This window comes from Passer domesticus, chromosome 1 (genome assembly GCF_036417665.1).
Source record: "Passer domesticus isolate bPasDom1 chromosome 1, bPasDom1.hap1, whole genome shotgun sequence".
NCBI classification, from domain to species: domain Eukaryota; kingdom Metazoa; phylum Chordata; class Aves; order Passeriformes; family Passeridae; genus Passer; species Passer domesticus.
The window spans coordinates 75,258,993-75,286,164 of NC_087474.1; the positions used below are offsets into that span (position 1 = coordinate 75,258,993).

General features: G+C 37.9%; 1 long non-coding RNA gene across 8 annotated transcripts in view; it reads right to left on the reverse strand.

Moving 5' to 3' along the window:
• Nucleotides 1-14,725, reverse strand: part of LOC135303360 (uncharacterized) — a 33,260-nt gene extending 18,535 nt beyond the window's left edge. For 3 of the 8 annotated variants that reach the window (XR_010364857.1, XR_010364853.1, XR_010364859.1), the window contains exons 1-3: nt 14,550-14,723; nt 13,908-14,028; nt 12,774-12,843 (exon numbers count right to left, since the gene is read on the reverse strand). This is a non-coding gene — a long non-coding RNA (uncharacterized LOC135303360). Of the gene's footprint in view, nt 1-11,628; nt 12,286-12,773; nt 12,844-13,907; nt 14,029-14,549 lie in introns of those variants that run through there. The other 5 variants (XR_010364856.1, XR_010364852.1, XR_010364850.1 and 2 more) reach the window with 4 other exon arrangements.
• Nucleotides 14,726-27,172: the final 12,447 nt, after the last annotated feature.

Genomic DNA, 27,172 nt, shown 5'->3' on the forward strand with positions numbered 1-27,172 from the left:
ATTAAAAGGAAGGAATCATACTGTCATTACTAGAGAAGGAAAGTGGTGCAAATCCCAACAACTCCCTGATATATCCAAAAGTGATTGCAGTCAAAAACTAAACATGGTCTATTTCTCACTGTAATAACAGGAGGGTTAATAAAGTATTATTACAATCCATGAGATTGTAATGTTCCATTGTCAAAATTCAGTGTTTTTCCTCTCTTCATTTGGTAATAATAAAAATATATTTTCAAGACATTGTATGACATCATGGGGATTTCTTTTTTTAACAGTAGCTACATGGGTTTAGATATCTCCCCAGTAAATTATAATTTAATTTTCAGCTATTTAAAGGTCACGCTGAATAATATATATGCTGCTTAATAATCAGGTAAAATAAAGGCACCTTTCAAGGGTATAGGCTAATAGCAGTATTGTCTTTGCACAGGCCTTTGCTGTTTTCATTTGTTGTATGATCAATGAAGAAAGAGAGAAGTTCCCGTCATACACCCGAGCCAGATCTTCAGTCTTTCTTTCTTTCTCTTTTTAATAGGAGGAACAAAAACCTTTTCACAATCAGCAGTAATCTCTCCAAAGGTCTTTTAATTTAAAAAGTCATAAGTGTTAATTAGCTATTATTAAGTGCCCCCTGTATAAATTAACGTGATTGATGAAAAAATTAAGGGTAATGAAAAATGTAGCAATGCATGTATTTTTAAGAGACTATATTAAAGATGAAAGTCCCCAAAGACAGAAACTAAGGCCTGCTGCACCCGTGCCCTGCCTTTATTAGTATTAGTAATAAAAAATATATAGATATATATCTCTGGAATGCACATGGATATGTTGGATATACCAGTCTTAATATACTTCTCACTTCACTGAGCTTTGAATACCTCTTTGTCACAAAGTCTTATTCCAGTGTGATATACTGTCCAAATTCTATTTGGTTTGTGAACCAAAATGAGCTCCTTTGAAATTGGAAACTGAGATCCAGAGTGAGAATGAAAAGAGATCTGAACTAACTGAATGAATGGTTTTCTCTTAATTTTGCATATAGAGCAAAATTAAGTGTAGGGCACTACAGCATTTTACAAAACAAGTTCTTGTTTTATCTGTTATCAGAATTAAAAAAAAGATAAAACAACAAACAAACAAAGTTAATGGGTTTTTTCTCCACACAGCTGATGTTCTTTTCTCTTATAAGAGTTTATAACTTTACTGGGTTCTGCCACCTATTTGTCTACATGAAGCTGATTGAACCATTGTTTGTTTTAACAGCATTGCACAAGAAACAGGTTAGAAATGGCCACAGCAACTGCACATCTAAAGATATTTTCCAATGAAAGCCATTTGAATAAATGATATCAAATCTGGGTATTTTAATTGTCTTCTTCCCAGATACCCAGAAAATATTACTAGCATCATGTAGTCATCAGTTTACTTGCATTTCTGGCCTCACATGAAATCATAGCCATAATGAGACCTACACTACATTAATACCCATTAAGAAATAGTTCCCACCAAAAACTAGGCTGGCAGTACAAAGAGAAGGACTAGGAGAAATTACTAGCCTTCTTACATGTTATAAACTCAGAATCCCTCTCAAAGAGACAAGGACTAGCCCTGTCCTAGACAGGGCTCCACTGAGGTGTGAGCAGTCAGAAGTTTCACAACCTGCAGCTGTGGAAATGCCTGGCTTTCTATGGCATCATGTCATGTAGTGTGGCTGTCATACCTGCATCACATCCTCCTGTTGCCTGGTCAGGAGGCTGGGGGGCTGTGAACCTGTGGGTTGTGAGCTGGCTGGCCAGACCAGGGATTCTGCATGGCAAAATTGGTTTGTGTTTGCTGGCTCTGGGTAGCCTGCAAAGTGTCCAATCTCTCACAAACATGTGGCCCCCAAAAATGGCTTCAGAGTGTTCATGAAGGCTCCTCTTCTTCCCTCAACTCAGCCCCCAGAAATTATTGTGCCGAACTAACATGTAAGTAACTCTGTAACCCTACGTGATGAATCTGAAGCTGAATGTGATTCAAGGTACTGGATGGTCATGAACAGCCGCCCAAGCTTATAAGCCTGTTGTCATTTTATTTTGTTTTCAGTCTGTAGCTTCTTCACCCCAGTTCTGCATCTTGTTAACTAAACTAAACAGCATTTAAACTGCGCTGTTCTACAGACTGTGAGCCGTGTAAGTCCAGACTAACATGTATGGTTTAGAAACCAGCACAACTCAAAGTATTGGTGTATGTAACATATGATATTAAATCTGTCCAACACCTTCCAATATGAGACCATATTTTTCATTTGCGCATCACATTTTTCATTTAATTAAGTAATTGTAATGAAATAATTTTTCAGGGCAAGAATCTGTCTCACTAATACTTTTAAAGCAAAAAGGGATAAATATTTTTGAGATAAAATGTGGTTTTCTGGTTCTAATAAAAGAATCTTGCGGTTATTCGTTGATTATATGCCCCACATTTTATGCTCTAGTGCAAAAGTTGGAAAGTGGGAAGAACATACTAGATATATGCCTTTAGCACAAATTTGATCAAATCTCAAATCTCTATAAACCCTCTGTGAAGTCTGCTGTCAAGAATTGGAAGGATTTTGACAGCTGAAGTCTCTGAAGAGCCTGACTGCATTAAGCAGCCCCATGCAATGAGCAAGGTGCACGTGCACTGCTCCCAGAGGGCTGGGCATTCTTTAGCCAAGAGCTCCAGGGGAGAAGGAAAAAAAATTATCTCAACACACTAGAACAGGAGAAAAGACCAAAAGAACAGCTATATTAAGTCAGATCAAAAGATCATCTAATCCAATACCTTTTTTCTGAAGGCGATAAATAGTAGATGCATAAGGAAAATATAAGAATAAAGTATTAAACAATAGTAGCCTTGAATATACTTCAGTTCACTGAAAATTTGCAACTCTGGGACTTCTAGAGTCAGAGGAAATTTCTGTTTATGAAATCATCATCATTTTTCACCTCAATGAGCCTGTCCAGTCCTGGACTCCATGTGAACCTCAAGCTTCCATAGTACAGAAAGAATTGCTATGAAAAACCCTCCTTCCTTTGCTTTGAATTTATTCCTATTCCTTTAATATCCCAATAGCTGTTGTATTGGAAGATGAACAAACCTGTCTATGGTTTTAACTTTCATTCTGCACAAACAGAACCTGAGTCTACTGAAAACCCAGAAATGAACTTTTGATGTTCTTCTAGTGCATAATAATGTATGGAAGTGGTGTTTCACTTGTAGCAAATCTCTGCCTTCAAGATTAAACAGAACCACAGAATAATTTAGACTAGAAAGGACCTGTGTGGTGGAATGGTTTAACCCTAGCACAAAGCAGGTTCAACTAGGTGCTCAGAGACTTGGTCTGGCAAGTTTGGAATATCACCAAAGATGAAGGGTGTGCAGCCTCTCTGGCAACGTGTTCCAATACTTGACTGCTCTCATTATGAACATTTTTTTCCTACTATCTAAACAGAATTTTTCTTATTGCAGCTTGGTCCCACTTCCCATCATCCTTTAAGTATGAATAGTGCTTATGCTTTCTTAGATGGTAGAAGACAGAAATAAAATCTCACCTAAAACATCCTCTTTCCAAGTAAAATCACCTAGCAAGCTCCTCAGCCACCCCTCATATATCCTGTGTTTCCACCTCCAGCCATCTCGTTGGCCCTGCACTGAACTCATGTCAGGATGAGAATGTCCTTTTTATAGTGGGAAGACCAAAACTGAACACAGTGCTCAAGATGTAGTCTCATGGGTAATTATAGGGACATCTTCATTATTTTGCCTTCCAAGTAGTGTCCCAGGGCCCCCAGACCCCTAGAGAAGGGGTTTATATTTGTTTTTAGTAACAGGTATGGAATGAGAGCACTGGGAAAAAGTCATTAGTGCACTGGAAGAAGTAACTGGAGGCCAGTTTCCAAGAACACAGCAGACCCTGAGCCTCGTCTGATATTAACAATCACAGCCATATTCAAGGCTATGAAAGTGTGCAAATTTATATTAGCTGAGAAGGTGATGTGCTGCCCAAGCCATGGGAGCATTCTAAAGCCAGTCACAGAAACTCTATTTCTTTTTCTCAGTGTCCCCAGAACAGAGTAAATCCTTATTAATTTTCATTTAAATGTGAAGAAAATACTCTCAGAAGATCTAGTAGATCTGCTCATTTGGAGAAAAGTCCACCATACCAGCAGAAAGATTCCCAGAGATTTAAGTGCACTACGTTTGACTTTTTCGTGAAATTTACACTCAGTTCTCAGGTATTATTATTCCTCATAATCTACAGCACAAGAAGTCACTCTGACACAGATGCCACCTATCTGCACAGAGTCTCAATTATTCAAGAGCAAAGTGCTTTTGAACTTTCTTTAAAATAGAAAATAAATCTATCAAACCAGCAATTAGAAAGGTATTTTTCTTTACTGGAAACCTGTACAAATTTCTATCCACTTCAGTAAAATCAAAGAATGCTTTCAATTGCATAAGGCCTTACTTTGTAAAAAAGAATACCCTTGGATTTTGTTTAAATGTGTACAAAAAAATCTGTACATTTTGTGCCTCTCTATACTATAAATCACTCCTCTATAATAATGCCGCCCTGTCCAAGCACACTAATCAAATCTCTTCCCTGTCACTGAAATTATTACATTTTAACAAGCACAGGATTTAATCATCAGTGCAGGCTTTTCACGCATTTGCTTCATTCAGGTCTTGACAGCAAAGCTTTACTCATGAGTTGTCCTTACAGTGGTGGTTTGATTACCATTTTGACTACTCATGTGAATAATACTTTCCTGTGTCAGGCCTTTAATTAGCTGAATGCTTTCAGAGATATTTCTATAAACTGCATTTTCTCTGTGAACTATGGTATCCTTTCTCCCTCCCTAATGTTAATGACTTGGGCAGGTATGTATTTGCCTGATGTATCAATCACTTTCTTCTCACTTTCTACACATATATCATCTTTCTGATTGCTTCTCATGAATTTTAAGAAGCTCCTTTGATAGAAAAGACCTTGGCATTTGTATTGCCAGATAGGATAGCACATCATGTAGGATTTAATGTTTTCTGACTGAAATACAGGGCACTGCCCAGCTAAAACATTAGCCCACGTTGTTCTCAAACTTGCCATCTGTTTTACTTCTTCATCTTTCTGATGTCCTCTCATGGCTTCTGCAGCTTGGAGGTCATCTGTGCATGTTCACAGGTCTCCATCAGCTTCCACGAGTGACTACAGATGTTACTAAGGTGATCAGCTAGATAAGTAGCTGTTCATTGGCAGAACATGCTGTGCCTGGGACTAACAATGACTTTCTGTAATATATGAATCCATTCCTGTTAGAGACTTGAGGTGAAAAAGGAGAAGGAACTTATAAAACTTGTTGAACTGTCTAAATTCACTTGTTATTTAAAATGCTCTGTTTTCTATATAAACTGATGGATAATCGAAAGTTAAAACTTATCTGCAATACCTGGGATGTCCTGCAGCCAAATGTTTGTTTATAAACATGTTTGTTTTGTGTCATATATTCAAGGAAGACCAATCTTACAAGATTTCACAAGTTGTGTAAGGATTAAAAGTCCCACATCAGAGCCTGAAGAGTGGTCTCTCTCACACTACAGCTGCTTTTCCAGTAACTCAGATGAGCAACTCAGTTCAGTAAACTTTGCAGGAAAGCAGCTGAGTGAGACACATGCAAATTAAATCCTGCTAACTCATTGTTGCAACAGTAATATCTATAGAAGGCTGAAATGGAAGCTGGGGAGATAACTCGTAAGGCTCTGATAGATTAGTCGGGGCTTACCTGTCATCGTGTTTAAGTTAGAGGCTGGAATGCCAACTAAAAGAAAGTAAGTTCAACAAGGAAATTCCTATTGTGCTCTGCTCCATTTCTCATTGAACCTCTGTGATACATCATATTGCAATAAATTCTGACAAGTGATGAAGAATCTGAGTTCTCAAGCTCATCCAGGGATTATTCTCCATTCTTCACCTTCAGGGAAAATTAATTTGTTTGCTTATAAAATATTTATTTTATATTCAAGTGTTCTTCACAGTTTCAAATGTAAAACATTCAAACCCTGTTTGGTTTGGAGGAAGGGGAAAGTGGATCCAGTTTTCACATCCAGATAATGATGCTGTTTTTTCTCTATTGATCAAGTTTCAAAAAGGGCTGGTTTTCCACACCCTTGGAATTTTTTTCTTTCAGTGAGATTGTGAGCCAAAAAGCAAAAACTTAAAAACAAACAAACAAAATACTTTGGATCACATAATTCATATTTGCTCATTTCTATAATGCCTGCCAAGATTGAGAAAAGGCTGTAAATTTCTGTAAGATCTCTCACATAGCAAGGGGAATGCAGACTCTTTTTCCCTGGCATGAAAAAGGCCTAAGCAAACAAGGGAAAAGGGGATTGCAAATGAGGATTTGCAGAATTGTACCCAAACTCTAGACAAGGCAAAATATCCAAGTAATGAAATTAATTTTCCAATGCAAGTATTTCTATTTTACTGCTTCCGCTGTTCCTAGTGAGGATTTGAGGTCATCTCCAGCAGACTGGTCAGTCCATACCCTCAGATCAGAAACAACTTCATCAGATTCCAAATCCACCCCTGGGTATTGCAGGTCATATGGGAAACAAGATAATTGAATGTTCTGAGAACCCTAGAAGCTGATTCAAGCAACTGTCCTAGATAAGCCTGGTAGGTGAAACGAGGAGAGAATTTTAGCCTTAAGTCTGAATATCCCTGCATTCACCATTCATACAGGCAATACTTCACTAGGCAACTACAGCCTTGGGAACGCAGGGGGCAGTCTCCACTAATGTTATGAGTCCTGTGATATTAAGAAATCTCCACTGGCTCAATGAATCAAGTTCTGTCACTTCATAAGCCACCTCAGTAGCACTAGGGGGTTGTTCCACCCCCGTAATACCAGCAACCACAAGACAGCAAAAAATTCAATATTTTTCTCTTCTTGTTACTCCTGCTTCACATATTCTGCATATCCTTCTACTGCTAACAGCAATTGTACCACCTTAAGGCACAGATTTACACACCTACAACACAAAACATAGGAGTGGGATGTTTGTACTCAAAAATGAAGGGGCTTTTGAGCTGTGACTTCCACTCTTTCAAGTTCAATTTCAAACAGCTTCCAGAAGTTCTTGAGACACAAATATGTTTTCCCACTCCAGATCTTCTTAAAAAACATTGAAAAGCTCAGCTGTATGAGGGAGAAACATCATAACTGTCTTGCTAAAGGATAAAATCAGCAAACCACACTGTCACTGAAAGCCCCTCCCTGTCAATAAAGCAGTTTTACAGCAAAAACATTTAATTTTATTTTGTTTTTCATTCACTGCCATCAACTCCTAGCTGTCTTCAGGAAAAGAATGAATTTGACAGTTTCATGTTGACTCTTACATTTCCCATTACTGACTCTTTTCATCTCTGTCCTAGAGCAAAAATACATTTCCCTTTTTAAGCTTTTGATGATAAAAATCTCATCTGTAACCTCATAAATGATCCTTTATTATCTATATTAATAATGAATAAATGTCTGTTGAATACCCCTGATCCTTTGCATTAATAGTGCCAGATGTATTATAGATAACCTTTTGATTTAACAGCACAAACTGTGAAACAATATTAAACCAGCAAAGGACTGATCTTACTGGAGTCGCTGAGGTCAAAATTAAAAACATTTCTTTCATTTCTATTTGTAAATTGTTCCATTATGCAGCACCAGCCTCCATAATTTATTTTTGAGAGAGGTACCACACTAGCAGCAGTCCTAGAAATAGAGCTCATAAATAATACCTTGAATAATTTTTTTAAACATTTCCGTCTCTTCTACTTTTCCTTCCTCATGCCTCCCGATGATCTTAATTAATAGAGCATTACTACACGAGCAGATCCACTTCCGTTTACTGCACTATCATTTAAAAATATGTTGCTTGCCTCTTTTCCTATTAGCCCTGTCAGAATCAGGCACAAACTTCACTCAATCATTTTTTGAGATAACACTGAAAGAACTGTAGTTATTCCTGAACAAAAGGATGAAGCTCCCATTGGTTTAGCACAACCGCATCCCATAAGTTTGACTGCTTTCCTCTTACATACCTGTTATGATCATTCCTTTATGGTCATTTTCAAGTGGGTTGCTGCTTTACACTGACAGCCATAACATCTGAAAAGCCATTTACCTGTAACTCTGGATAACACTGCTCCTAAATATTCCCTTCCACCTGCTGTCCTGTGACTCTTGTTCCAGCTTCCAATGCCTCTAACAGAAATGAAGTGCCTTTTTCAATATTAAGTAAAAAAATACAGTGTGTCTTTTTTTTCTGTTGTTCCAGGGGAAGAAGAAAAAGATTCCCACTGAAGTCAAGTGGCAAATATCCTAGTTCTGTGCTTATACTTAACTGTAGTTTCTGAACTAGATTACTTTACTCTGCTGAAGCTAAAGCAAGCAATTCTACACAACCACTTACCTGTAGCAATAAGTGTAGCTACACTGTTATCAGGCCAATTCAAAAAGCCTGAAAAGTTCCTGTTGCCTATGCAACACTTTATTGCTACGCTGGGTGCTCTAACAGGGTCACCTGAAAAATGTTAGAGATACATGGTGGCAGATGGAGCTATTCAGCCTTAGTGCTGCCCAGCTTTTGTTCCCAGTTCCACACTACCAAGTTTACCTAAGAACCATCTTTAGGAATACTCTTGTACCTCGATAGCTGGGACACAGTTTATTCCCAAATACTTGTGGCTTTTTTAGAAGCATTAAAATAACATTCTGCAGTGATAAAATTGTTAGCAGGACAATTCAATAACTACTAGTTTAATGTCTAAGCATAGTTAGTAGTAGAGTGACCCCTTAGGTTCTGTTCAAGACCCTGCAATGGCTGCAGTTACTGCCAATTTAACTATCAAGAAGTATTTAAAGACTTTGACATGAAAAATGTAAAATTATATTTGGAGTTAATATTAAAGTGAGTTGCAACAGTTCTCTTGGAATTTAAGAAAGAAAACTCAATAGGTTTTGAAACAGCAAAAGTGTACCAGGTATCAATTGTAAAGTATGATGACAAACACCAGTGGAAAAAATAAACTTCACAATTATTGAATTGGTCAAGTTTTGATGACCCATCATCAAAAGAGCTTTTAAGACTTTGATTTTCAATTACATGTATTGTAATAAACACTGTCTGCAAGGACTGTTCTCTGATGCTATCACTGCTGGAATTACCCAGGCACAACAAAGGTTCTCAAGATGTTTTTATAGGCAAATACATAAGAAAGTAGCATGCTTTGGGCAGTTTAGCAATCTGTAGGCTCAAAAAAATCCTATTGCTGTCATCTTATAGCTGAATTTGGATTTGCATGTCAGTGCAAACCATGCTGGAAGCTATGAGTGCAAACCTGATATCATTGAAGTCAAGAGCAGTTTTGCTGTGGCCTCACATAAGCTAACTGGCAACTTACCAGATTCGGCTATTCCAAAGAAAGTCAAAGGTAGCTTTTGACAAATGGCCAACCATGAAAAAAAAAACAAAAAAACAAAAAAAACCCCAAAAAACAACAACCAACAACAATTTAAATGCAATTAAATTGCAGAGATAATAATAGCTAAAATTGACGTTAAAATTTATGGAGTTTGTTATCACTTCAAAGGCAAAAATAAGTACCTCTCATCTGCCAGTGTTGTAACATTATCATACATCAACTAATTCCATTTGATTCATGAGTTACAGCCATAACAGTTGTGGTTGTTAGGCAAGATGTGCTTTAAAGGCCTAATCCGACAAACACCTGCATACTTAATCACTTCAGTCACAAGCACAAGTGTTCCCTCTCTTTCAGACTCCTTTTCAATACTACATGCATGCATGTGTCAGGAAAGGCATGTAAGACACATTTGGCCAAGTTCCTGGCTAATCTGTTCTGGAAAGTGACGTGGCAATATCCTCATTCTGCATATCATCCTGTCATATCACCAGCTGGCTTCTGTTTTGGTTGTTTCAGAGAACACCCAAGAGCAACAGAATTAGATGGGCACAGTGACAAGTGCCAAAATTAATCTGCCTGTGAAATCTTGGCTCAGTGGGTCCAAGAACAGTTCTGTTGCTGGCTTGGAGTGGACTTAGAGTCCTTCAATCCAACTTCAGCTACCGGTATTGGTTATACATAATGTATGCAACTCAGTAGTAGCTACCTTAAACCTCCCTGAAATCTCAAACCAGACAAACAGATTTTCCAGACTACTCAGGTAATTAAAGAAGAGTTCAAAATATGTGTAATTTACTTAGGCTAAACCCTGACAGGGGGATTTGCAACAAAATGCATATTTTTGCTACATTCTTTCTTAACCACGTAACAAAACACTGCAGACTTCATGGTTTGCTTTCTTGTTGAATGATAAATAGCACCTCAGATTAAACATGATTTTTGTCTGTGAAACTAAACTACAGCTTCCTAAAGGCAGTAATAGCATTTCCTTTTTGTGTTGCTTTTCTCTCCATTTCCTCTTGATGAAAGCCACTGTCTGCATTGCCAGTTTTTAGTACTTCAGCTGGACTGATAGCATCAAAGATAGTTCATGCCTTGAACCTTTCTTTTGTTTTGACTGTTCTGCATAAGAAATACTCCTACATCTGACTCTTTGACTTTTTCTGTGATTCTTTGGCATCTCCAGTTTTCTCTAAATTAACATGCCTTTCTATTTAATGGCCAAAACATCCAGGTGGTTAGCATACCATCAAATCTTCTACCCTTTTCGTTTCTATTTGCTACATTTACACTGTTACGAATATTAGCAAATGCTGATCTTAGTCTCTCACTTCCTTTATGAATCTCCTCATGTTCACTAGCACCAGCTCTTCAAGGACTCTTGCTCAAATAATTTGGTGATATCCTCGAGATATTTCATGCTGTGAGCCACAGCAGAATTGTTATTGACAGTTGACAGAGTCCTCCTCATCACACCCTGTGACTCTAGAAACGAGAAGAAAAGCCATAGTCTGGAACCTTTTATCTTTCTTTCTTGTTCATGTACAACTCTGGATTCTGGTTCCAGTTAGAAGAATAAATATGTTGTGAAAAATGTGTTTCTGCTTCCAGAATCTGGACTACCTGTGATACATTGAAGAGACAATATTTCCTGCAGAGATACAGCCACAGTGTGAGATACTGTAATAAAATAATAAAAATTGAATAGCAGCTGATGAGAGAAGTAGAGCTCTAGCTCAGCTGCTCTGAATATTGGAGAAACTTTAATTCTCAGTGTGGAATCCAACAAAATAGTTTTGCAGGGGAGATTCACAAGAGGTATTCAGCATGAAACACTGAATATAACCACTACTAAAATTCACAGGCTTGCAGCTGATCTTTGAGAACAATAACATCTTCAATCAAAGATCTAAGCAGTTAGGTGCAGAATTCCCTAACTTATTTTCTATCCCTGAACTTCTTTTCCATGTTGCAACTCTGCAAATGAAGGTACAGCAAACTCGCCTTAATCAATCCTTACTCTTCCATCCTACCCATAAAAACAGGACTCTTTTGGTATTTAGCATATTTTCCATCTTTGATCAGGTGAAGATTTCTGAACACAGAAAAATAAGCTTCTAAAATCTATATATGTTAGCCATCAGAATTTGATTTCTTTTTATTATTGTAAAACATTTTTTGAAGTTATATCCAAACAAAATTGCCCCAGCCTTCCTCAGTGGCACTGCATATTAGAATAAAATTCCATAACTGGCAATAAATAAATCAGCAAAGCAGGATTTTACTGTTTCTGGTGTTTAATGCTGTCACACAAAGAGTAATAGTCAATGTTTTTACCAGAGTAAGTAGAAGCAAGATGACAATCTCTTTCAGTTCTGAAATTTAAGACAGCATGCCATCAGTGGTGAATGATAACAGTGTTCTAGGTCCTTTTTCTTCTTGTTTTAAGGGAACATAATTTTTTTTTTTCATTGAGCAAGCACATTTTCTGTCCACAGTCCAATAAACACAAGGGGTATCTTTTTTAGCCTCATTCACAGTCACCCTTTCTGGTTCTTCTGTCAGCTTGGAATATTATTTTAACCATCTTCAAAGAGGTTATCAGGGCAGAAGTAGTCAGAGGGAAAATGTGGGGGAGGGGGGAGAAGCAATGAAATAAATAAGTGCAATAATTGTTCTTCTATGAAGAAAAAGGCAGAAGAAAAAATATCCAGCTTCATCAGTAATGCAGGCCCTGCCATCCCCAGATGTTACAGAAGCATTAGAATTGCTCCCTGCAAGAAAAATTGGATTAGTCACAATCTTGTCGACTAATGGGCACACTCTGTGATCTTTAGAGCTTCATTTACTGGGTTAATAGTGCTTTGCCTGAGTTCCTTTGCAATGGGGAAAAAAAAAAACCCTGCAAGAAGAAATATTCTGGGTGCAGTCCACAGCCACTGACACGAGTAATATCATATTCATCACAGACAGACCTCGTATCTCATTACTACTGAAGAGTTTGCCCCCAAGGCATTTGAGCTCAGTCAGGCCAGGCCCCTCATGTGGAACCGTTCAGGTATATTGTGAAATGATTTAATGCGATAATAATGTCCACTTTGTGAGATAGATTATGTTTTTTATAGTGGCTGATGGTTAATGAATGATACATTAGCAAACATCACTAAAACATTATTGAGAAAATGCAGATATGAGATAGTAACTCCCTCATTCCCTACCCCCACTCTCTCCCAGATGCATAAAAATGGAAAGCAGAACTTACAGAAAACAGAAAACTTGACATTATTGTGATGCTACCAGCTTGCATAGTCTCTTTCTTGTTTGCTTGCTCTCTAGAGAAGGGGCAAAAGAGGTATTTTAAAATGTTGTAAACACAAACTGAAATATCTCTTCTTAAATCAAATGAGAATCAATGAAAGTGCAAACCTGAAAAATACATTATATGTTGACCCAGTTTATTAGATGAAACCGTTTACCCTGATTTGATTTATCTCGCAATACACTGCTCAGCTGTGAAATGAGATAAGAAGAGCCTATTCACCTTATTTACAATATTATAGTGACTCCCTAGCACCACTGTGGTTAAGGATCTGTCAGCAATTCCATTGCAAACACTGGTTTTTTAGGGTTTGTAACATGACTGTAGACTTATGCTTAGTTTGAACATGGCAATCCAAAACTGATAGATTAAATTAAAATCTCCTACTGAGTTCCATGGATTTTGGATTTATTAAGCACAATATTAAAAATGTGAATAATTCTAGGTAATTTTCTGCATTTTTAGTTATTATTGTTGTGCCTTGAGAGCTACCAAGAGGGTCATATCTCCTGACAGAGCAAGTTTACTGAGGTCAGCAGAGTGACAATTGTTTACGCCATTTGAAAAGCTGCCCCTTTTGTCAGGGTTATACTTGACAAAAGTGAATTACACAAAGAAGTGCTGTTTCTCTTTTTGTATTGCTTTGATTTTCTGTGTTCTTTGACTTACATACATTTTTTAAACCTCTTTGTCTTCTTAACAAGGGGGGAAATTGTCCCACACCCTTTCAATGGGACTTAAACTACTTCTGAATCCACAGTCTAAAACTGCTGTGTTTTTCCATAAACCATCTGGAATGACTGCTGACCTTGAGTTTTCTCTGCAAAAATAAAGATATTTTCTGTTCCAGGCCTTTTTTCTCTTTTGTTCTGTTTTAAAACTGAAGCCTCCAAAGAAGTGCTGTTCTGGTTTTCTTAATTTTAATTTGTGAATGCCTTAAAAGAATTGAGAAGAAAAAGAAGTACGGAAGGCTATGGAGGAACTGTCTCCTGAGGTCAAACAGTACCTGATGAATGCAATTATACAGACACAAAATGGATTTTATTCCTTTTACAGGCAGTGTAGATGAACACTTACCAGCAGCATCACCCAGCAATAACCAGTAAGACAAAGAAAAGGCCTTTGCTGCTCTGGATTTCATTTGATCTGCACTTGTGTTACTGAAGAGGCTGGATCACACCAGTTATGACACTGCCTCCTTATTTTGGAAAACAAAGTGCATATTAAAAAATCAGTATAGTTCTTTAACAATGATCCTTCTACCTCATGGGCTTTGGAAAGAAATTTGAGAGGGGAAAAAAACCCCAGAAATCTGAAAAAAAACTAAGACTGCAATAAAGAGACAGTTAGTCCATTCCTTTCCTCACAGCCACACTCTCAAATTTTACTCAGGTTCACAAGGAAAAGTGTAACAACAGGCCTGTGTGCCTGTGTTGGTTGGAGCTATGAGGAGGTGGTGGAAAGAAGCTCCCTTCCTCAGAGAGTTGCAGCCCACGCACATCCCCATACGTCTTTGTGAGGGGCAGAGCACAGTGGTGGCTGTGAGGAAGAGCCCTGTCCCACCAGCTAAGCCAGCCCAAATCCTGGCTGCTGCCATGGATCCTTCCATACCAGCAGTGGAGGCCTGCAGGGGAACCAGCAGCAGTGAGAGGCCGCTGTCTGAGGAGTAAGGACAGGGCGAGAGGTCAAAGTACATGGGGGCTCAGGGCTTAAACCCACCTTGCTAAATTGTTTCTTAGCAAGAAAAAGTAAAAAAATAATTATGGCAGGAGGGTTGCGCAGTCCTGTGGTTCTATGCTTTTGGCGCCAGTGCAGGCAGGACTCGATCCCATCACAGCCCCCTCAGAACTGTGGGGACACAGCCTGGGTGGGCCCAGGCATGCTGTGCATGGCAATGCCATGGCTGCTGAGGCTGCCCTGGGGAAATAATCCTGCAATGGGAAATGTTCCAGCGACAGTCACCTCTCCCTGAGGCACACTCCTGCTCCCCCAGGTGCCCGAGGGAGAGGTGGCTCCCAGGGGGGCTGTGAGGAATGCTGCATCTCGGGAGTGTCTCTGGGAGTCATGGTGGGGGCACAGCCCCAGACCTGGCAGTCATTGGGACACACAAGTACTGAGCCTTTTCTCCCCTCCAAGGGGTATCTGGATTTAGGCTCCCAAGATGAGATAGTATAAGGGCATTGGGCAGAGTTTCTTTTTTCAAGTAGGTTCTGGCAGGCAAAAGCTCAGGATCTGCTAGGGATGGCCTGTGCTGAGATGCACCTTGATGCTCTCAGTGGGACCTGCCTCCATGGGAGCTGTGGCAGGAATCAGCCCCAGCTCTATCATGATCTACAATCAGCCATCAAGCTCCAGTTTTCTCTTGTTGGTAAGGTTTTTACTTAGCTTGCTTGCCTAATTGACAGTTTAGTAGCATTTCTCTTTAGGTTGTCTACATTTGTAATGTTCTGGATTTCAGAGTGTGGATTATCTGTGCTACTTAAATGCATCTCTTCTGCTATGTAGGCTCCAGCACATATGCACTACTGAAAATATTTGCAGAATGTTCTGATTCTATGCTTAGGCAGAAAATACTTTTTTTCCACTTACTCTTAGCATCTCATTAATCATTGCTGCAGTCACGACGTCTTATTTGTGATGGGTTGGTTCCTCAGTCTTTTATAAAATAACATGCACAGTGCTTTTATATGTTCTGTTCTTTTCTCACACTGCTTGATGTGGTCAGAATCAGAGGAGAAAACACAACGCTTGTATAGAAATCCCTCCTTCAGTTGATTTTGAGTATCAAAGTCATACTCAGTCTTTGTGAATTGCAAATTAAACCTCTAAAGCATATAGAAATTTGAGGCAAATGTAACCCTTCTATGTTACCTTATTTTGATGGATATAGACTGCTTAACAAATTAAGAAAAACAAAATTACTTGCCCTTCTTGCATTTTACCAGAGTGATGGAATTCACATAAGACATGTGTTTTAGGGTTATATGTTTGTACATTTAGAAAGGACACCTCATTAAAACTCATAAATATGTGGGCTTTTCCACCATGTCAGGCAGCTCAAACTCTTCAAAGAAAGGCAGTGATGACTTGAAAAATAATCAGAATATCTGGAAATTAGAGAGAATATATCTGAAATTAATCTTTTGAAATTACAGATAGCCAGAAAATACAGGAAATTTGTTATTTATTCTCCCACTGTATGGTATTAATAGAAGTAAGGATCAATTTCTTTTTCATTCCTGGAGATATCATGGGGTGAGCTTTGAAATGAGACAAGGATCTTTGTTAGTGACAGGAAATAGCAGGCAAAGAATAGAGGCCAGAAACTCATGAAGAGAAACTATCTTTAACTGTCAGTTTCATAAAGATGGCATTGTGTCTTGTCACATACTGGCACTGATTTTTGTCAGCATGCCCACTGACACTGTGTATCACTAATCATTTGAATTGAGGATTTATTTATTTTTAGGTAGAGTTTCAGATTCTTTGTTAATTATGTAGGAAACTATGTTTTAAGTATTTTAATAATATTTGCCTTATTCTTCAAGTGAAGCTATATGATAGATGAATTGTATACCTATGTATTGAATCTAATCACTTTCATAAACATCCCAGGGTATTTCTGGCATTTGCTTTTCTGTGACTGTTATTCTGGCAAATACTTTTTGTGAACCATGACTATTCTTTTCCTTTATTTCCCCAAAGATATTGATATGTATGTGCAGAGAAGTGGAGACCAACTAGGGCCACCAACAGAAATAGTAGCACATTTAAAACCAGTCTGAGCACTTAAAGAACTTCTCTCAGCTCCAGAAGTTTGAGTTATTGTGGAAATCTCAGCGTGTTTGCTGTAATACCTAGAAGTCCTACTCATGGATTAATACCATACTGTATTAGAGATTAAACATCCATGGAACAGGAAAAACCTCTGTGTAAAATGAATATAAAACAAGAAATAAAACTGGGAAACAGGCAAGTTAGAGGAGACAAGAAAATACTGGGTAGCATAATAGGTTTCATCTGAGGAATATTTCTTTTTATTCATGGTATGGGCATGAGAATGGCATTCTGATATCTAGAAATTCAGGATAAGTCAACAGGAAGGAGCAAAATAAGTCTGCAAATTTCACAACCAGCAGGAAACTTTGCGATAAGTTTGCAACTAGACACACATAATGTCTGCATTGTACAGAGGCTGTGTGAAGTGATTTAGTTTGCCCAGTTTTCAAGTTTTATTATTACATAACTAATCTTTAGAAATCCTCTGCCTATTTAGAATAAACAAGGAGAAATAGGAGAATACTTTATTCTCTGGTTTCTAAGTAATGATCAGAGCAGGTCAGTGAAACATTATCTCTTTGATAAAGTTATAAAAGTTCAGGTTCTTTTCCTGTCTTTTGTTTGTTTGTTTGCTCTTTTCAGTTGACTCCAGGTGTTTGATGTTATCCTGTGCTTTTCAAGATGACAGGAAGAGGAGGATGCTTCTAAATAATATGTTGCCCTGACTTCATAAGGCTTGTTTTGTCTGGCAAATGAATTATGTAAACCTTCTCCACCCGAAACTGTTTCAAGTCAATTAATTGTTGTAATTACTTAAGATTTCTTTTTAATGAATATGACTCTCAGGGGATTTGATGATATCCTGTCATCTGTAGGCCTGATAAATGAAATGTGATTTGTGGCTTGCTGCAAACTGAACCCTTGTACTTGAACAATGCCTCTCTTTCCTATGTGCTCATTAAATGGAAGAAATGCCCTTGATGGAATTAGGAACATTTGCTCAAGTTGGTCCCTAGTAAGAATGGATAGTATAGGCAGATAAATTTTGGCAATTTACCCCTTTTGTTCTCTGCTCCTCTAAATGCAGGTCTTGTTAACACGTAGACAATTACTCAGACCAAGCACATGACCCCAGTGAGGTCAGCCATTGTAACTGAGAGCAGTTTAACTATTCCATCTCTCATCTCCATCAGGTGCACCGAAATGGGAAAGATTAGCAGTCAGTCAGTGCTGAAGAAGACCAGTGCAGTATGATGGCTTTTTATTCCATCTTTTGTACAGCCTTCTTCACTCCCACTCACCAACACTTTGCAGTCAGAACAAAAATCTGACTAGCAAAGCACCTTCCCTTAGTTTTTGTGCAGCACTTGTTTCCAATGTGCACTGCCTAGTTTCCAGCGCCTCTCAAGAAAATCAGAGCTGCCCAGTGCCGCAGACAAAGACAAGCGGCCGGAAGCAGCATGACAAGGAAACATGAAGTCTGCACTGGGTTCCTACAAACGGTGAGACTGCTTATATATCAGTTTCAGCTAACCTATTCTCACTTACACAGCCATTAACATAATCTAATCACCAATGCTAGGGAAGTACAAAGCAGGTGGATTTTCCTGATGTTCAGGATTCACCTGAACTTCCATTGGTGAAATGGGGATTACTGCTTTTATTGCAAGACCTTTCCTGAATATCGTGTGAGTACATTATGCATCGTAAAAGTCATACCAAAATGTAGTGTCTTGGTCATAGTTTGGAATGTAAGGACAATGAATCATTGTGTATTAGAAGCAAAGAGCACTTTGACATTTTGGCAATCAGGAGAGGGTGCCTCAGACGTGTAGCTGTCTAAATGTGGCAGTCATGGGTAGTGTAAGTGCACAAAAGAGACAACATCCCTGATAATAGAAGAAAATCAACAAACAGAATAAACTGTTTGGAATAAACCCCATATATTAGTTATTTAGGAAAAACAAGTGGACATGAAGGATAGGAAGGTAAAAAATGTGAGGAAAGAGGGACAAGGAAACACTGGACCAGAGTCTGGGACAAAGATGCCATGGAAGAGAAGAAAACATGGAATTTTCACAAAAAGAGATTATAGGTTTTGTGGTTCAAAACCCAGGAATGATTGTAGTGGTTTAAACAAAATGACATCATAGTCTGAATATTTCCTAAACTCTTAACCCCACTTCTTTGTGCTGGCATAACAGAGACTGTTCCACTCTTCCCCCCATCCTGCCCTTTTTCTCTCTGGGTTTTCAGGAGCTACAGGCAAGGATACAGATGTACAGTAAAGTGCAAGGAACTGGTTTTCCTGGCTTGATGGGCCCAGCTGAAAGAGCAGTACCTGGAAGTATTATGAAACTGATTGTCTTTGGTGCAGTAATTGGATGGAAGACATTCAGATCACCTTTGATTAGATGAACTTTTGAAACTACTGAGATTTATCAGTGCACAGATCTTATTCTCAGAGGACTCAAGAGAAAGTGTCCCATTAACTTAATGAATCAGGCCGCCAGAGAACAACTGCTCTTGAAGTCAGAATGAGAGATTTCCCATCAGTGGCACAAATTCTGCCAATAAAGGCAACAGGATTTCTCAAGTGAAATGAGATTAGAATATGCCTCCCCTGATTTTCAGTAGTTAAATGATTGACTATCCTGTAATAGGCTAATTATTAGATTTCCCTTCAATTTTTGTGTTGCAAGAAGGAATGAAAGCTTTCTTTCCCTATCTAGATTGTGTGGCAGCTGTGGCAGTGTTTCATCAATGCTGTTGCAAAGTCTTGACCTTTGAAAGGTGGCATGGTGCACTCATCTTTCCCAACCTCATCTGCCTTCAGCAGGGTGTCACAGCTCTGGAACTTCTGGCAATTTGACAAAGGCATCTTCCCACATGTCAGTTCTTGTTATCCACTCTGTCTTCTTCACATATGACACAAATGTCAGCCCTCATTTTTCCACTGCTTGCTTTGTTTGTCCCTTCACAGGTGGGAGATTCCGCATTCTCTTTTTTGAACCATTTCCAGGATGGCTCTTATTTCCCTGCAATGCCTTTCTGGCCTTACTTGACAACTTTAAAAATTCTTTTTGTCGCTGATGGTTTGCAGCTCTTCACAAAGTAAAACAGCTTTTAAGAGTCTCTCTTAGTTAGCTGTAGTATTTCCACACCTTTTTTATGAATTATATTCTTCCAGCTCCCATAGAGAAATTGTTGCTAAATGTTTTTGACATAATGGAAATTGCTCACCTCAGAGTGCTTGTTTAGTAACAGCAACGAATACTTTTATAGCCTCTTTATTCCCTTTAAAAACATTTCAAGAGCTGCTTGTTTCATCATTATAAAATGGGGTTACTGTGAATATGAACATCCTAATTTTACAGATGGCAAAACTAACACCAACCTCCCATATACTCCTGCTTAGAATGCAGGACTGCAAGTGGGGGATGTGAGTCCCCCACTTGGATGTGATGGGGCATGGGAAAAAAGGCTCAGTGATTCAAATCACTGATCACCACCTCTCACCTGGAAGTGAAACAGCAGGAAACAGAGATTATGGGAACATATTCTTGCCAGTCTGTTGTTCATAACTGCAGGGAGCATCTGGCTGAGCAGCCCACGTAGCTGCTCAGTGGTCTTTGAAGTTGGTGGTTCTAGGGAAGACAACAAAAACTTACAAAGAATACTTGTTTGCCTTCCAAGTGGTCATGGAGGTTGAAATAACTCATATTCCTGGCCCCATTACTCACGTGCTCAGACATCTGCAGTAAAGAATTCAATAAGAGCTGAGGCGATGTGCAGGTACTGTTCAAATTGCATGTGATGGCTACACATACTTAATTACCTACCTGAATGATGAAACTGAGAGAAATATAGTTATTTAAATAATTTGTAAGCCCTGTTTCTCCTTCCTTATGTGACTTTTTGCAGTTCTTTACTTTTTAAAATATAGCTTATATTAATTTTCTATCAAAATGATGTCACAAATTAGAAGCAAATAATAAAGGCATCCCATTGCTGAGGTGTCCTGTATAAGACTAGACTACCTTGGACTACATACTAAAAAAAATTGTCTTTTCTAGACGGTTTGGGATTTTTATTACACTATTTTATTTTTTAGTCATTTTTTGTTTGTTTGTTTGTTCTTGGCCCACTTGAGAAGTCGCTAGCACAAAGTAGTATGAATAGTCATGTGTGTTGCATCTTTCAGAGTTCTTCTTTTAATGTAGTGCACTGAGATTGCTCAGTCAATGACCTCTGTCAAATCAAATCCTTTACCTTGTTTTTACATATATTTTATAGAGACAACATGTGTTCTCAAAGCTAGAAATATTTTTCAGTAACTGGCTAAATGACAAATAAGTGGTAGATGAAATTGTAGTGTTAATGTATATCACAACATTATTGTAGTTTTTATACAAAATGGAGTTGCCAAACAGAAAATCAGTCTTGTCCAATTCAAACATGATTCAAATGAAAGATTTAAAAGAATGCACAATCTAAACTTAGAAGAAATTTAACTAACGTTATCAAATAAGAGGTATTAGAAGTCTTTAAAATGCCCTTCTCTGTATCAGGCAGTTTCCAGTAACAAAATAAAAGATGTAATATTTTATTATTGGAGATAGAATGCATGCTTTCAGAAATTGCCTATAGGCACACACTTTTATGCTACACAGTAAACACTTTAAATTGTGTGTCTCAATAATAAAAACATTAAGAACCACCCATTTACATTTGATAAGCTCTTTTCTGTTATTTATGTGAGTGAAATAACAATGTCTACTTCAGAGATATGATGTGGACATTTATTAATTGATGTTTTATCCAAGTTTTCACAGTTCTAAAATGCAAAGCATTTATGTTGTATGTGTCTGCATGTATATATTACATATATATGCAAATCATTCTGTGAATGTATTATTCTTTCTGTTCTAAATCTTTCTTCAGTTTTTTCTCCTGCATCAAAATCTTATTTTAAAAATCATTGGTACTGTAAGTGTGAAAAACAGTCAGCTATTTGAATGTCTATAAATCAGCCATCTGTGATACACACTATAACAACAAAAAAAGGAATCAAGTTTGCCAGTAAATGCTACTGGCATTAAAATTAGATAAATCTAATTTTAAGTTCTGACTAAGGACGTATGGTAACATGTTTCATTACTCTAAACAGGAAATAAGATATTTCTCTCTTTCTAGTTGCACTGTATGTGGTGATTAAGAGTAGTTTGGATTTAGACTTTTACTTCAATGGTAATTACATTAATCTCAAGGAAGTTTGTCCTGTGCTTTTGGAGATGCTAATTGCATTGTGCTCAAGAAACAAAAAAAGCCACTGTAATCAAGAAACAAAAAAGCCATGCAAATTGATATATCTTAGACAACCAGAGCACTTTAGGGGACAAAGGACAATGTGTTCTTTTAGCTAGTGTTGTAACCTTCACACCAGTTTATCTGGAAATAGGTTTTAAGGGAAAGCATGGCAGAGATCTTTAGGAGTATATGTGCTTCTATACTGGTTTTTGCTTGCTATTTTGATCTCTGTCCCCTGTGTCTCTCTCTCTCTTTTTTTCTTTTTTTTTTTTTCGATTATATTTGTCCTTTCTCCTAGCTAGCTCAAAATCTCAGGATTTTGCACAAGTTTCATGATTATTAAATATACCACCTTAATAACCTCCACACTCTGAAGGTTAGATCAATAAAGACACATTTCCGTCATGACCCACCCAACTGACTGCACTGAGGGCGGATGTTCAAGTGATGTGACAGTAAGTCAGAACAGAGTCAATGGCAATGGAAAAATAATGTCAGGCATGGGCATAAAAGTGCATGTAAAAAGCAAGTGTAGAGCCAGGATGGACTCTGAGACACTCATTATCCCCCATGCACACATACACCACATCCCCCAGTTTGGACACCATGAAGTGGCAGGGAAGTAGAACCCAATGCAGCACTCTACACACCCTCATGTCCAAAGGCTATCCCAAAATACAAGAATGGCACTCTCATGGTCCCTGTCCTAGTACAGTGGATGTGTGCAGCAGATGCAAAAGAGATCAGAAAGTAAATCATGAGAGATCCCCCCACAAGCAAGGTAAGAAGATGTTGACTACTATAATGGCTTTCTATGAATAAATCTCTCTGCACATCTAATATACCAGTTAACAGTTCATCTCTAGGTGTTCCTAAACTCCAAGTAATGAATTTATTCTGAGTAGGGGCTCAGCTACTACACAACATCAGGCACATAGATATGCCTTTGGATAGCCCAAATTAAAGTACACATTCCTATTAGGTTTTGGGATTTGTATGTTTTTTTCTTACTAAATGCAATTCCTTCAGCAATTTCTTTTTATTGACTTCATTTTATAATGAAGCTTACTTTCATATGCACTCAGCTGAAGAGAAGAAGCACAAAGTCAATCAGAGGAAAAGTAAATAAAATTATGTCACATAGTTTTAAATAAAATGAAGAAAAAAGATATTTCCCTTGGTTTTGTTTTCAATCAATCTGAGTACATTGTCTCTGTACAGGACTTTCTCAGCTACACTTCAACCTTTTCCAAAGGTAGAAGGAAGAAGAAGTAGGATACACAAAAGAAAAGCATTTTATGCCACTGGATTTTTCTTAAAATTGATGGACTTAAAGGGCAATGTTACTAAAGTATTGTGGAATCTTCCTTGAAGTAGTTAGATTGGCTAAAGAACTGATTTATTGTGTATTTAAACTGTCCTTTATTGTTTTATTGTCTGTAACAGTATATAATTGATCATAATCAGATGCACAATAAATAAAAAATAGCAGTGGGCTCAAATAAAGAGATGTGCTTACCCTGGTTTAAAGTCCATGCAGTGTTTCCTCAGGGAAACCCAGGAAAAGTGAATGTTTGGGAAGGGAAGCTACAATGTATTTTTGTCTGGTAAAATAATTCATCCAGAAGAATGTCAATATTGGTGAAATATTTGTATGGGGAAATCAAGATTGAAACTGTACAGACAAGAAAAATTAATTTTAGTCAGTCTAATTTTGTAAAGGGCTGATTCCAGAAGGCTGGCAAGGAAAAAGGATATATGATAACAACACTGCCAGCAGTGTTGTGAGAGGGCTCCAAAAATAATTAAAATGTCCTAAAAATAACACAGCTTAAAATAATAATAATTAATTTTTACGTACCTTTTATTAACTTTTTAGATTACAAGTCTGTAGGAATTTAATTCATGTTTTCATGTGGTTCTTTGCATCTGCAAAGAAACTTCTAAGAAAAACTAGTGAATGGAATCTCAGATTTTTATTAAGTCTGTGTGACTATAGGAGTTTGCTCAAGGCTACTAAATACCATGGTGAAATAAGAACTTGGAAAGACTGTATATTCATACACATTTATAAAACACATGTGACACACAAACATGCTAACCTCTGCCTTTGTATGGAAAAAAAGAAAAACGAGCTTTTCAGGAATCTGTAACTGTTCTTCATGTAGTAAATTTTCTACCAAGCTTTAGTAGTAAATTTCAAAAGAGAAGTAAATATTTCCTGTGCTATGGTCTTTGTATGGAATATACATATAAGAAGCAGAAAGGCAACATTTTAACTCTACAGTATTAAACCCCTTAATAAAAAAAATATAAACAGAGATGGAGGGAAAGCTGGACAGATGCAATACTTAAACATGCTCCTTTAAGAATTCCTGTGTGCTCCTGAGTTGTTTTTCATCACCATAAGCTCTCTGTTAGGTGTGAAACCATAAGCATATGAAAGCCTGTCATGCAGGTGTATTTTCGTATACCTGCCACACTGTGAACTCACCATGTCTCTGGCCCTGAGGAGAAGTTCTCTTTCCTTGCAGCAAGATTATGTTTTTAAAATCTGACTTTTAAACCTCTTACTGAATTTTTTAATGGATTAAATTCATCATGTCACCAGCTGCTGTGCAGCTAATAGAGCCATAAAACACTGTATTAAAGGATTACCCATGCAAAATTTCCTTTTGTGCTAATGTGAATTTTAATACTTTTAACATTTAGTTGAGATGGGAATGTCCAAGAACAGCTTGTTCAATAGGTTGTTCTATAAAATTAAGTTCCTCAGCTCATCACAAATGCCAGGACTCCATTAAGTTGAAATTTTACAGAGAGACTATGATTCACTGTATATAGCATTTGCAGGGAGAAAGGCAACATCTGCTTCTCCATTAATGCTATAAAACTAGGAAGTAAAACACACATGAGCACTGTAACTGCAGGGAAACTGGGCTGAGCAGCTGAGAATCCTTGCTCCAAATTAGTTGGAGGTCAGTTTATGCCATACTGTCCATGGGGTATAGGAACTGAGGGAATATGATATCCCACTCTCTGAAGCAGGGCGGCAACTGTAGACCTTGTGTTTAGTCCCACATTAATGTAAAGTCAGGAGGAATTTCATGAAAGGAAGTTATTTACCTTGGATAGGAGCTGTGGGGAAGAGAAGGGATAGCCGTGCTTTTAGAACAGGGAGTGAGACCTTTCCTTTTATTCTTATCTATAAACAGTAATTAACCAGGTAACATTTATGTACCTGAAATCATGAAGTGACTGCAAATAAGATGTAAAAGGTTACTGTTTGAATTTCTTTCATCTGACAGCAACAAAATGGTCTTCTGGAGAATTTCTGTCTGCTGCAGGTATAAGATTAAAACCAGGATGCCTTTCTGGCTTTTAACTCCTATTTTGTGCAGAATAGGATAGGTTCATAGGATGCTAGTAGGCATTAGAAAGATCCTCACCAAGCTTCTTGCATGCTATCTTACCCATAAAAAGGATCACTCATGGAAACCATCATCACTAGCTAGATGCAATCCTTGATTACTGCTGGAATGAATACATAATTAAATACTCAGACCTTGCTCAGATTGGTTTTTTCCTACCCTGCACAAGAGGATAAGCTTGAAGGAAGGGCAAAAAGCAAGTAAAAAATGGCACTCCCAGTCCATCAAAAACTGCACTGAGCATCACTCTTGATAGTGCAGTATTTGAGCAGGGAAGATTGTCAAAAATATGGAAAACTAAGTTTTCTTGTGACCCTAAGAGCATTTGGGCAAAAATAATGATCAGTAATGCAGGCAAATAATTTTTTTGTGCTTTCAAATCATTATGTGAAAATCGTTTTCTCTTTAAGGTCGTTTGGGTACTGCTCCTCCCAGTACCAGCTAATACATGATTCCACACACTTTCTCCTGGCTGTGCCTGATTGTGCAGAGGGTGCTTCCAAATTCCTGGGACGTACATGTGGGAAATGAGGAGGAAACTGCTCACACTAACCCAGACACCATGCACTCTGTAAGAGAGGAAGGTGGCTGCCTCTGTCATCCACTGATCCCGAAGTGACCACAAGAGCTGCCAGCAACCCCCTCCGTAGACACCTGTGTAGGTGCTCACCATTGAAAGTTTGCTGAAGGGGAGGGATGTACACAGCCAGGAGATGGATCAATGGGCACAGGAGGACAACAGGAACAGCCAGTGGATTTTAAGTTCTCAAAATTCTTTAATAATGGGCAGATGACTGCCCTCTAAATGTTTCTCGATTAGGGAGACTTTCTATATAGCAATTATTTCATACTACTAAATTATTAGACAAATATTTTTGCTAGTAGTAGTAGTAGCAGCAGTAGTAGCAATAGTACTAGTACTAGGAGTAAAGGTTTCTGATGCTCACTTTGGAATAAAAATAGGGATGGTTATTTAAAATCTAACACAAGGTTGGTGAGGAAGTTTTAACAGGAATATACTTGAGCTTCTGTTCCTTGCCCCAACTGAATTTTCTCCAGAGCTCCATATTTTGTTCTCCATGTGTATTAGTGTTCTGAGAGCCTGTCATTTCTTATCAGAATGAGAAAGGCTAAAGAGATAATATTTCAATAACATACTGGCCTGATCATAAAATAACTCAATGGAAATGTGTAACTGCCTCAGGCAGCACAGCAGGATAGTCAGCAGTCAGATGATTTCTATTCTGGGTTTCTTTTTTTTATGGTTACATTTTCTGTTATATCAGACATACCCTCAAGTCTTAGTTATGCTTTTATTCAAAAGGAGATCTGCAGTATAAAGACCTACAAAACTTATTATGATATATTACTGTAAAGAAATAAAAGTTGGTGCCACAGTAGCATATTGATAAGGACAGGCCTGCCACATTAATTGACCTTTTTCATCTCAACCACCAGGGCTGAGGCCTAAGCATCTCAGTTGCTTAGCAACAAGGTCACTGCTTTCAGGCCTTAAATGCACAAAAAAAAAAAAAAGTTAAGAAAAAATCAGAAGATGTGATCTTATGAAGGCAGCAGATATTTGGCAAAACAAATTTTTTTTCAATTGTTATTTTACCTTATTCTGTTGATTGTAATGCTTAGAGGGCAAAAGGGAAGCCAGGGTCTGAAGTTTTACCGGTATAAATAAACAGCAAGATAGTACTGAAACCACAGGCACGTGTTCCTGTTCAGTACCAGTCCTGAAGAAATGCTTTTGATTTTTAGAACGTTCATGTTTACAGATAGCTCATATTATTCTTTTATGTGCATAAAATATAT